This window comes from Gossypium arboreum, chromosome 1, assembly GCF_025698485.1.
Source record: "Gossypium arboreum isolate Shixiya-1 chromosome 1, ASM2569848v2, whole genome shotgun sequence".
Taxonomy (NCBI): Eukaryota; Viridiplantae; Streptophyta; class Magnoliopsida; order Malvales; family Malvaceae; genus Gossypium; species Gossypium arboreum.
Window position 1 is genome coordinate 17256048 of NC_069070.1, and position 12022 is coordinate 17268069.

A 12022-nucleotide genomic window follows, 5' to 3' on the forward strand; every position below is an offset into this window, starting at 1 on the left:
ATAAGGTGACCCGATCACACCTCATAAAAAAGATTGGTGGCAACTCCCACATTTTTTATTTTTTTAAAATAAAAGTCGACCCCTTTTTTAAAAAAAATGGTTACGACAGCTTGGCGACTCCACTAGGGACTTAATAAGAGAGTCAAGCCGTAAATTGACTAATTTTTGTCTTTTCGTTGAAAATTGAAAATTCGTTTTAAAATACGATCCTTTCATTGCATTTTATTCATCATTTTTTTTTTGTGATTTTGGTTGTAATATATGCTTTATTGGTTCGAGTCTTTAGGTTTTTTCGCATATTGCACTGCATGATCATTCGATCTATCCTTTTAAGTGGGAGTGAGAAACTAGTCCTTCGTGAGGTTTTCACCTCCGTATAGGATAGTGGATCACTTCCAAGATACATCTGTACCTATGTCTTCTTGAGATTTTCATCTCCGTATAGCCATAGGGAAATGTATTCCCCTGAATCGAACTCGGTCTATATGAGCATATAATGGGTGAGGATCGAGGAATCTACTGGTTCAGGTACCCCTGTCTTTAGAACTGAACCACATATAGTGAGCCATAGGAGCCCGCCCTAGGTAGAGCCACTCCAAACCCTAGTGGTCACCTAAATAGGTACTCTGTCTGTCATTTATGTTTCCTGTACTGATGTGTTTTGTTTTGTTTTGTTTTGTTTATGATTACATTGCATTGCATCACCATAGAAAGGAGGTGTTAATTCACGTTTAGTTACTAAATAGAAAGCTTGTCAGGGAAAATGGATTACTTGATAAAGTAGAATACAATATGGCCGTCCGAATATGGCCTGAGTAAGCACAATGAGAGAAAGGTGATAGCCCGTAGAGGAATACAGGACTTTCCTTCATTTTAAGCCAACCAAGATTATTCGAGAGCCGTTAACATCTCGAATTTCTTAAAAGAAGCTAACAAGCCTCCCGGGGATGAGTGAACAATGGGTCGCAACCCAGATGAAGCAAAAAAAGAGCTAGTAAAGGCATCCATTGGAAAGTTCGTGAGATTTGATCTTGACATCCGGATATAAAGAAATGGATCAATGTCTTCGCCTGGAGTATGAGGGTGATGCCGTATATGTTTTCGCTTTATGTAAAGAGATTTGTTTTCTAGAAAAGTTGTTCTAATAGAACTGAATTCAGAATCAACGCCTCTCTTTCTTTTTGTATTCATCCCATGCATCTGCATTAGATTGCATCACATGTATTAGATTTTAACAAAAGGACCATAATTAAAAAATCATTTTAGTAATCTAGAAACTGACAAAAATCTACCAAGTACGCATCCTTACGGTACATGAAGAAAAACTAAAGCGATGGATAAAAGATTGGAAAGATTGAAACAAATGCAAAAGGAAATGCAAGAGCAGATGCAAGAACAATTGGCAAAGATTCAACAGGATATGAGGGACCAGGTGCTGGAGTCCCAAAGGAACATGATGAACTAATTGACCTAGTTGTTGACTGGGGGGCAAGAAAAAAGAAAAAGCCCTATAGTCAATTCTGGGGATGACAATGAAGGTCCTCTCTACCCTATGGTTTTACCCCGACAAACGCTCAGACACAACCCGAGGTGTACACGCGAAGGCTATCAGTTACAATTAGTCCCCAATAATTTCAGGCTGGTGCTTCAATGCTGATTAGCTATCAAGCAGGCTCAGACTCTAATCCAAGGGATAACCCAACTAATCCTATATTCCCTAATCTAGATGACATGGTAGAAGCCGAAAGAGTGAGAGCAGAGCTCCCAAAACAATTGGAAGACTGATGCAAGTGGTTAGAGGAGAAGTTCAAAGCAAAGGAAAGTGCTGACTATCACTATGGGATCGATGCTAAGGATTTGAGCTTGGTTCCGGATCTGGTGCTTCCCCCCAAGTTCAAAACTTCTGAGTTCGAGAAGTATAACGGGACTAGCTGCCCTGAGGCTCATATTACCATGTTTTGTAGACGAATGACTGGGTATGTCAACAATGATCAACTGTTAATTCACTATTTTTAGGACAGCCTAACGGGGGCTACGGCCAAATGGTACAACATGCTAACCCATGCTCAAATCAGTTCATGGAAAGACCTGGCATAGGCTTTCATGAAGCAAGATAGTCACGTGACAGACATGGCCCCTGACAGAATCACCTTGCAAAATATGGAGAAAAAAACAAACGAGAGCTTTAGGCAGTATGCCCAAAGGTGGAGGGAGGTTGCTATACAAGTCCAGCCACCTCTCATAAAAAAGAAACCACCATGCTATTCATCAATACCTTAAAGGCTCCATTCATCACTTATATGTTGGGGAGCACCACTAAAAGCTTCTCAGATATAGTGATGACTGGTGAAATGATCGAGAACATGATAAGGAGCGGCAAAATAGAGGTAGAGGATAGTACCAAAAGGTCAACCCCAAGGAAAAGAGAGAATAAGGTGAACAACACGAGCACATACAGAAAAGGTTATTCCAAGTCACTCATTGTAGACCAACTGAATATGGTAATTGTCAACCACCAAGGCGCCCCAAGACAAAAAACAATTACAAATACGAATACCGAAAGGATACAATTCACACCTATACCTATGACGTATAGGGAGTTGTATCAGAAGCTATTCTATGCACATGTGGTGTCCTCTTTCTACTTAGAATCGATGCAACCTCCTTTTCCCAAATGGTACGACGCAAATGCTCAATGCAAATACCATGCTGGGATCATTGGGCATTCAATCGAAAATTGCACCGCGTTCAAAAAGCTAATTGAGAGATTTATTAAAATAAGGATTGTGAAGTTTGATGACCCATTCGCGCCTAATGTAGCGGGAGTTCCACAATGAATATGGGCATGAAATCCAAGAATGCATCGAGTTCGGGGCCTTGGTGCAGGACATGATGGACAATAAAGAAATCAAATTTTATGAAGATATCAAAGTCCGGTGGGAATGTTGGAAATCTAAACATTAACGAAGTATCTGAAGAGGGAACCGGGGAATGGAATTTTCCAAGTGCCTGCCCTTATGTACTTGGGGGTGTTTTGAACAATGGGACTGTGGAAGAGATCACTGTATTTCTTAGAGCCAATTTAGAGTAATATTCAAAACACACTTGTTGCTTTAAGCCTAGAAGCAATAAGAATCCTTTTGTGAAATAGGCTTATGTCCAAAATCTTTATTTTAATAAAATGCATATTTGCTATCATTTTGAGCAAATATTTTTTTATTCTTTCCATTTCATTCATAATCATATAATTATTCTTAGATTCTTTTGTTATTTGGACTTTCTTTTGAATATTCTTTTATTCTTCATTAATGATCATACCATACAAATAATTATTCCTAGATTTATTTATTCTTTGGAATATTCCTTCGTACCTACAACAGGTCTTCAGATATCAAAAGCGACGCTGCTATTGACCCAGAATCTCCTTTTGAGCAAGATATGTGTCTAAAGGAATCTCAGGACTTTGAAGATTATAAAGATTGTAGCCTATTTCCTGATTTGTTAAGGATGGTAGAACAAGATCCTACCTTACAAAGGGTCAAGGGATATCGCGAGCCTAGGAGAAGAGAAAGAGGTGAAGATCGGAGCCTATATTACCACAAGGACAAAGCGAGACGTCATTGAGCTATTTTAAGAATTCAAAGATGTTTTCGCACGATCGTATCAAGATACAACTGGGCTACTAAGACGTGTGGACGTTGTTAAGGCTAAGAAAATCTTAGAAGAGGTTCAAAAGGGTGTCTGAAGAACACATGCTAACGGTTTTACAATGGCAAAGCAAATCATGAGGTTCGGGTACTGCTGGTCCACTATGGAAGGGGATCGCATCAGTTATACCATAAATGCCAAATTTATGGAGACAAGATTCATGTGCCTCTTTCATTTCTTCATAGACTTTCTCTATGTGGGGCATGAATGTTATTGGGCCGATCTCGTCAAAAGCTTTTAGCAGACATCGTCATCTTTATGGTCATTGATTACTTCACTAAGTGGGTGAAAGTCGCTTCATATGCCAACGTCACAAAATCAACAGTCATCAAATTCCCAAAAAAAGAAAAAAAAAAGGAGATCAGGTGTTGACAAGGAATGCCAGAAAGGATCATATCTAATAATGTATAATAGCATGATATCAAAAGTTTTCAGTCTGTTCAACATCAGACACCATATCACCCCAAAATGAACGGTGCAACTGAGGCAGCCAAAAAAGAATCATGGGGAAAATGATCAAGACTTGTAAATATTGGCATAAGAAGTTACTATTTACCCTTTATGCTTATCGATTGTCAGTTAGGACCTTCGCTGAGGCAACACCTTTCTCATTAATTTATGGAATGGAAGCGATTTGCCCATTAAAATCGAGATTCCTTCTCTCCAAGCTTTAGCTAAATTAAAATCGGATGAAGCAGAATGGATCCAGTGAACTTAATTGAAGAAAATAGGTTAAAAGTTACCCGTCATGATTAAACGTACCAAAAACGAATGATACAAGCTTACAACAGAAAGGTTCGTCCTAAATAATTCCACGAGGGGGACCTGGCGTTGAAGAAGATCCTTTCTATAGGACTTTAGAGGAAAGTGGATGCCAAACTGAAAAAGACCTTATGTAATAAAGAAGGCCTATTCTGGAGGAGTATTGATATTGACCGAGATGGATGACAATGACCTACCCAGATTGGGTGAATTCAGATTCAGTCACAGTTAGTATTTTCAAAAAAAAAAAGGAAAAGAAAAAGGAAAAAATAGAGGCCAATACAAAAACCCACAAAGGACGCTTTGAGACCAAAGGGGTTTTGATTTGAAAACCCGAAAATGGGCAGCTCAAATTTTGAAAATGGGGCATGTGGTAGTCTTGTCCTTTTTGAATTAACAAGAAGGAAGAACATTACGTCTTGGGGCATCAACAAATACTTTAGATCTCCTAAACACATATCTAGCTCGAAATGGTCTTCGAGAAGTTCGTACAGAGAAGCTCAGGCTACGATATCTAGGGCACCTAGTTTTCATCTTACCTTTATTACATTTGCTATCTTTGATTAACTTACTCATTTCGAGTTAATTCCCTTCTTATTACATTTGCTATATTTGATTAACTTATTTATTTCAAGTTAATTTCCTTCTTATTGCATTTGCTATCTTTGATTAATTTATTCATTTCGAGCTATGCTCCCAGTCAATTTCCTTCTTGTCCATTGTTATAATCTTTTTCAAGCATTTTGCATTGAAATAACGATTAATGGACTAAAAAAACTATCACAAAAAAAGTTATGCATGTTACTCTAGAGGCTTCTAAATAGTATTAGAACCTGAAATAGGACTGTTGTTTAGAACTCACCAAACATAAGGGTTGGAAGTGTCTGAGAAAGAGGAGTTTAAATTGTGACTATCTCTTCAAATTTTCTGTCAAAGATATCAGTTGAACGAGGAGACAAGATATTGCGTCGGTGATGCAACCTCGATGAATAACGAGCAACCCAAGCAATGGCCTCCAGCCCCAACAGCTTGACTTCAAGGTAGGCTCACAGGGCCCAAGTAGGGTGAAGCTTTTGGAAACCCTTGCGTCGCTGCCCACGAATGGTTTCTTCACGGACACCTGTCTAGCTATACTTGCAACAAACTAACAAGCCACAGTAAATATACAACAACAAATACAGCAGAGAAATAACAAAAAAAAGAGGAAAAATAATTTTGGTAATTTTATTTTTATTTTATTCAGCTATATAAAACCATACAATATGGTTGTATTGTTTTTTTTACGAACGCATACGATCACATAGCAATAAAAAATAGTAAAGAAATTGAAAGAGGTAATTTCTTCGTTTTAATATTTGGCTATTGATTTTACTTTCAAGCTTTCATTTTTCACCACTATACGAAAAAGAGAAGAGTTTACCTAAATATGCCCATGGTTTTGTCGTTGGAGTTTCTCTCTGGTGCGGAAATGGAACCAAGAGGGGGCCATGGGCCACGGCGGAGGCCGAGGCGCATCCGGTGCCAATGAAACCCTCAAGTCGACCAAGGTGGGGACCAAAAGGGTTAAGAGGAAAAAGAGGAAACCCTTTGTTTTTTTTTTTTTTTTGTAAAAAACATAATGGCAAACTGATTTTTTAAAAAAAAATTTCTGCTTTTAAAGGATTGTGAAACAGCATCATTTAGGGCCAGTTTCAGTGGCCTCAAAATGGCACCGTATAAGGGGACCCGATTTAACCCGTCTCGATACCCATGAGGATCCGCGTGTTTTTATTTAAAGGGATATTGGCGTGATTAGTCCCTCTCTTTCGCGCTGACATTTGATTAGGCCCTATTTATATTTTCTTTGTTTTTTTTAATTTTTCCCTGGAATTTGCACGCCATTTCAACTTAGTCCGCGCCTAAACGCTGTGTTTTGAGATTTGGGACATTTGCATTTTTAATCCTCGTTCGTTTGTGTGCATTTTATTTCGGTCCTTGACTCTGTTTTAATAATTTGATTTGTTTATAAATTATTCTCTTGATTTTGTTTTTGTTTCAATTGAGTTTTTTTTTAAAGTTTCAGTTTATGTTTTATTCTTTATAATTTATTCATTACTCATTTCTTAAAAAAAATTGTTTTAACATATTATTTTGAACTATTTTATTGATTTCACATTGTTTTAGTTGTTTTTTATTTTCTTTTGTATATTTTTAAATTATTTTATTATGTAATTTATTTATTTTAAAATTCTCTTTTATGTATATTTTTGTTTTAAAGATTTATATGATGTTTATTTTGTATATTTCTTTAACGTTCTTCTTACATAATACGTATCTTAAAATTAATTTATATATTATTATTTTACATATTTATTTTTATTCTTATTTTTTATGATTTATTTCAAACTTTTACATGTATTAGTTACTTTAAAATCTTTATATATATAATTTGTTTTAAATAGTTTTTATATTGTCAATTTTAAATTTCTTTTCTTTTACATTATTTGTTTTAACATTGTTCCTTATTATTTGAAAGCTTGGTACATTTTATTTTATTTTATTTTGCTTTATATTTTTAAATCGTTTTTTATTCATTAGTCTTAGATTATAAATGTTAGTATTTAAATAGCGTATGTTGTGAGATTATTGCTATTGTGTATTTGGATTTGTATATTTGTATTTTATCATTGTCATTCATTTGTATAATGTTGAATTCACATATTATTATTTCATGCTTGATACTATGCTTTTGTTTCTTATTATTGCATCATGATTACAATTCCAACTTTTGTCGAAATTGGTTGTCTTTTATCCTTAAGTAAACCAAACAAATATATTTTGAGTCGGTTTTATAATTGCTTATTTGAAAACATCTCAAAACAAGGTAATATTTTGTGTTTAGAAATTCGAGAAATCGTGCCCTAACGTGCTGGGTTTCGATTTTCCGTTGACCAAATAACTAAATATCCTTTTAAAATTTCAATGCGTGAGTTTTGGAAATTGTAAGATGATCGTTGATATCGAGGGTTTGAAATGTTGTATCCTAACGTGCTGGATATGATATTTTATTCCTTCGGAACAAGAGAATCTCAATACCCAATTTGAGTTATCCAAACATTTTTTAAAGGAATTGTATTTTAAAATCTTTTGAAAATTTCAACATTAGAACATTAATTAATCAACAAGGTACAAATTTTGGGTGCTACGAGGGTGCTAATCCTTCCTCATGCGTAACCGACTCACGAACTCGTTTTCTAGAATTTCGCAGAAAAAAAAACATTGTTGTAATAAATCAATATGCTTTATTAAAATGATCGATCACAAGGTGACCCAATCACACCTAAACAAAAAGGATTGGTGGCGACTCCATTTTCGTTTTTAAAGTTGATCCCCATTTTTTTCAAAAGATAAAAAAATGGTTTCGACAGGTTGGCGACTCCACTGGGGACTAATAAGAGAGTCAAGGCATAAAATTGATTATTTTCTGTCCGATTGTCGAAAATTGAAAATTTGATTTGAAAAATCATGATTCTTTTGTTGCATTTGTTTGTGATCCTTATGATTGTTGTGGTTTGAGTCTCGTGGAATACTCTTGCATTGCATTGCATGACTGTTGTGGTTATACCTTTTAAGTGGGAGTGAGAAACTATGCCTTCGTGAGGTTTTCACCTCCGATAGGCTAGTGGATTGTTTTTGGGATACATCCGTACCTATGTCTTCGTGAGATTTTCATCTCAGCATGGCCATAAGGAAATTTATTCTTCTTAACTGAACTCGATCCATATGAGCCTATAATGGGTGAGGATTGAATAATCTACTGGTTCAGGTACTCTTTCTTTAAAACTGAACTACATATAGTGAACCCTAAAAGCCCACCCTAGGTAGGGCTATGCTGAACCTTAGCGGTTACCCAGATAGGTGTCTGACTATTTTTTTATTGTTTGCTTTGAATTTTATCATTTGTATATGATACTAACTTGTTGTGTTTTGTTTTGCTGTAATTGCATGACATTTCATATTTAAAAAGGTGTTGATTCGTGTTCGGTCACTAAGTTAAAAGGCTTGCTATGGAGAACGAAATTCTTGATAAAGTAGAGGATAATGCGACTGTCCGTGTATGGTCAGAGAAATTGCAATTAGAGAAAGGGGATAGTCTAGTTAAGGGGTATATATCGGAGTTGTGGGACTTCAGCCATATCAGTGTGACACAAAATGAGCTTCAAGAATTGAGAGATATATGGGCCCATTGGGATGATGAGACTAAGCAGTTGTTCTACGATAATTATGGCGATCTACCTTATCTGCTCGACATCAAGGTGGACAAGTATTTGTTTCAGGCTATGGCTCAGTTTTGGAACCTTGCCTATAGTTGTTTCACTTTCGGGAAGGTAGACTTGATACCCACTATGGAAGAATATACCACCTTGCTTCGCTGTCCAAAGATCCAAGTCGGCAAAGCTTGCTCTAGGGCCATTAATGTCCCAACCTTGGTGAAGAAGTTAATGAATATTACCGGGATGAGTGAACAGTGGGTTACGGCCCAAATTCAGCAAAAAGGGGATGGTAAATTCATTCCTTGGGTGAGTTTGAGAGACATGGTCTTAGCACATCCGGATGTAAAGAAGAAAGTTGACGTCTTTGCCTTAAGTATTTATGGTTTGGTAATCTTTCCTAAAGCTTTAAGGCATATAGATGAAGCAGTCGCTGATTTATTTGATTGACTTGATAAAAGGGTCACACCTGTACCTGCAATTCTAGCCGAGACATTCAGATCTTTGAACATATGTTGGAGGGCAGGTGAAGGCAGATTTATCGGATGCACACAGTTATTATTGGTATGGTTTCATGATCATTTCTGGAAGGTGGACAAAGTCTCTTACCGAGTCTTCTCTGAGAATTATTCCCCAATAAAGGAGGAAGCAGCTACGTAAAGAAGGGACGACATATCAGAGGAAAGGTGGATGGCAATTCTTCAAAATCTCAAAGAGGAGGATGTTGGATGGAGAGCCCTTTGGATGGTCCCCAACGAGATCCTTTATCGGTGTGGAAGTTTTGATTGGGTACCTTTGCTTGGAATTTGGGGAGTCGTTGGATATGCCTCTTTGCTCGTATTAAGACAATACAAATCGAGGCAGTTTATACCGGTGACACATGGGCTAGCTTAATGTGAGTTCTCATATAAGGGGGACAATTATAAGAAAAAGGTTCGAGAGATTTCTGATGCTTGGAAGCAAACCCGTTGGATGAAGAGATTAACTGTTGGTTCAATAATGACTCCTGAATACAACGGATGGTTTAGTAAAGGGATTAATAATAATATCCCTGGCCGAGTTTAGAGGGTGCTCGATCTATAAATGAATACTTGCAAGTGGTCCCATCAGAGCTAAAGATCATAAGGCAAGACTTCGAAAGGAATAATTCAGAGCTCAATAAGAAGATAGAACAACTAGAAGAGGAAAAGATACATTTGAGACTAGATGTCAATGTTCAGAAATTGGAGACTGAAAAATTAAGAAAATGAAAGAATAAAGCCGAGGAGGATCTGGATAGTTTGAAGACAGATTATAAGAAGCTACGTCTATCGATAAGAACTGCAGAGCTGGGGAAAACTTTAGAGCAGTGGCGTCAAGAGATTCAAGAGGAAAAGATCAAAGCTGATCGGTGGGAAAATAAATTTCAAGAGGCTTAAACGCGAAACGAGGCCCTAAAGAAGAGTCTTTCAGAAGCCTAAAATGAGAAGATCGGGTTGAAGGCTAGAATAGCCGAACTAGAAAAATCGCTTCATCAGCATCGTAGCCGCAACTCTGTAATGGAGCTAAATGCGAGCTTGGATAAGATCGAAGAATTGAAAAGGAAGGTCCAAGAGCTCGAGGTTGCACTACAAAATAGTGAGCTCCGAGTTGAGCTCCCTGAAGCAACTAATGAGTGGTGTAATGAGCAACTCCATCGATCTCGGGGTCAAATTAGAGACAGAGACTACATTATGGGTGAGGCTGTGGCCCAGATTCGAGAGATGGCCGACCATCTATGGACTTTAGCAGTTCAAGCAGATGTATTGAGTGTAAAATAAGAGCTAGAATTAAACTGGGGCTGGGAATTGGCTTGGTTTCTTAGGAAAGTGAAATCTTTGAGCATTAGGGCTAGGCCGTATCTGTAATCTATTTCTATGTAAAGAAATTTCTTTTCTAGTAAAGTTTTCTAAATGAGATTGAATCAGAATCGACACCTTTTGCATTCATTTCATGCATCTGCATTACATTACATCATATGCATTAAAGTCCACCAAAAGATCTTAATTAATTAAAAATTATTTCAATAATCTAAAAACTGACAGAAATCTACCAAATACGCATCCTTGCAGTACACGAAGAAAAACCAAAGCAATGGATAAAAAATTAGAAAGGTTGGAACAGATGCAGAAGGAGATGCAAGAACAGATAGAAGCCTAAATACAAGAGCAATTGGCTAAAATCCAACAAGATATGAGAGACCAAATACTAGAATCACAAAGAAACATGATGAACCAGCTAACACAACTGCTAACTGGTGGACAGGAGAAAACAAAAGGCCTAATGGTCAATACTGGAGATGACAATGAAGATCCTCTTTACCCTCCCGGTTTTACCCTGACACAAGCTCAAGCACCACTGGAAGTAAACCCACAGAGACCATCTATTATGATCAGGCCTCAATAGTTCCAGGCCAGGGCTTCGATACCAATGAACTTCTAGGATGGCTCAGGCTCTAACCCAGGAGATAACCCAACTAATCCAGTTGTTCCTGATTTGGATGAAGTTGTGGAAGGGGAAAAGGGTAAGGACAGAATCGCAAAAATAGTTAGAAGACCGATGTAAATGGCTGGAGGAAAAGCTCAAGGTAATGGAAAGCGCTAATAGTCATCATGGAATTGGCGCTAAAGATCTGAGCTTGGTCCCAGACTTAATACTTCCCTACAAGTTCAAAATGTCAGAATTTGAAAAGTATAATGGGACCAGTTGCCCTGAAGCTCATATCACCATGTTTTGTAGACGGATGACTGGATATGTTAACAATGATCAACTGCTAATACATTGCTTCCAAGACAGTCTAGTAGGGGCAACATCCAAATGGTACAACCAATTGAGTCGTACTAGAATCGGTTCATGAAGAGATCTAACACAAGCATTCATGAAGTAGTACAGCCATGTGACAGACATGACTCTTGATAGGATTACTCTGCAGAACATGGAGAAGAAACCAAATAAGAGTTTCAGACAATATGCACAGAGATGGAGGGAAGTGGCCATCCAGGTTCAGCCGTCGCTCTTGGAGAAAGAAACCACAATGCTCTTTATTAACACTCTAAAGGCCAAGTGCCACAAAAAGTTTTTCAGATATAGTGATGAATGGTGAAATGATCGAGAATGCCATAAGAAGTGGAATGATAGAGGGAGGAGAGAGTACCAAAAGGTTAGCCTCGAGGAAAAAAGAAAACGAGGTGAATAACACATGCACATATAACAAGGGTTACTCAAAATCAGTTACTGTAAGCCAACCAAGAGCGATGGCTGTTGGTCAGGGCTCATCAAGAAAA